Genomic DNA, 423 nt, shown 5'->3' with positions numbered 1-423 from the left:
TCATATATAATCTAAAAATATTAATAAAGAAATGCTAATAGATAATGTATATACAATGAGACATAATTAAAATTAACTATACAAATTTTGAAATATTTTTTCTTGGATATCAAATGGATTTTGTGTGTCACGTAACATCCTTCGTATTATTCTGAGATTATTTCTCTCGTCTTGATCATTTATTTCGTTAACAAAAACCAAGAATGCAGCTGCCATGTTGAACAAAATTTTGGCCTGAAAATTTCAATTTTCACGAATTCACGTTAAATCTTTCATTTTTTTACGAGTTTAGTGAAAGTTTTCATTTTTCACGAGTTTAGTGAAAGTTTTCATCTTCCACGAGTTCATTACAAAATTTTCACTTTTCACGAGTTCACACTAGGGGAAAAGATTCATAATCGTGTTACGTCCACGATAAATAAT

This window comes from Odontomachus brunneus, unplaced genomic scaffold (assembly GCF_010583005.1).
Source record: "Odontomachus brunneus isolate Ranch 3 - 2012 unplaced genomic scaffold, Obru_v1 Obru_scaffold_246, whole genome shotgun sequence".
NCBI lineage: Eukaryota > Metazoa > Arthropoda > Insecta > Hymenoptera > Formicidae > Odontomachus > Odontomachus brunneus.
Note: the sequence above shows the minus strand (reverse complement) of the source record.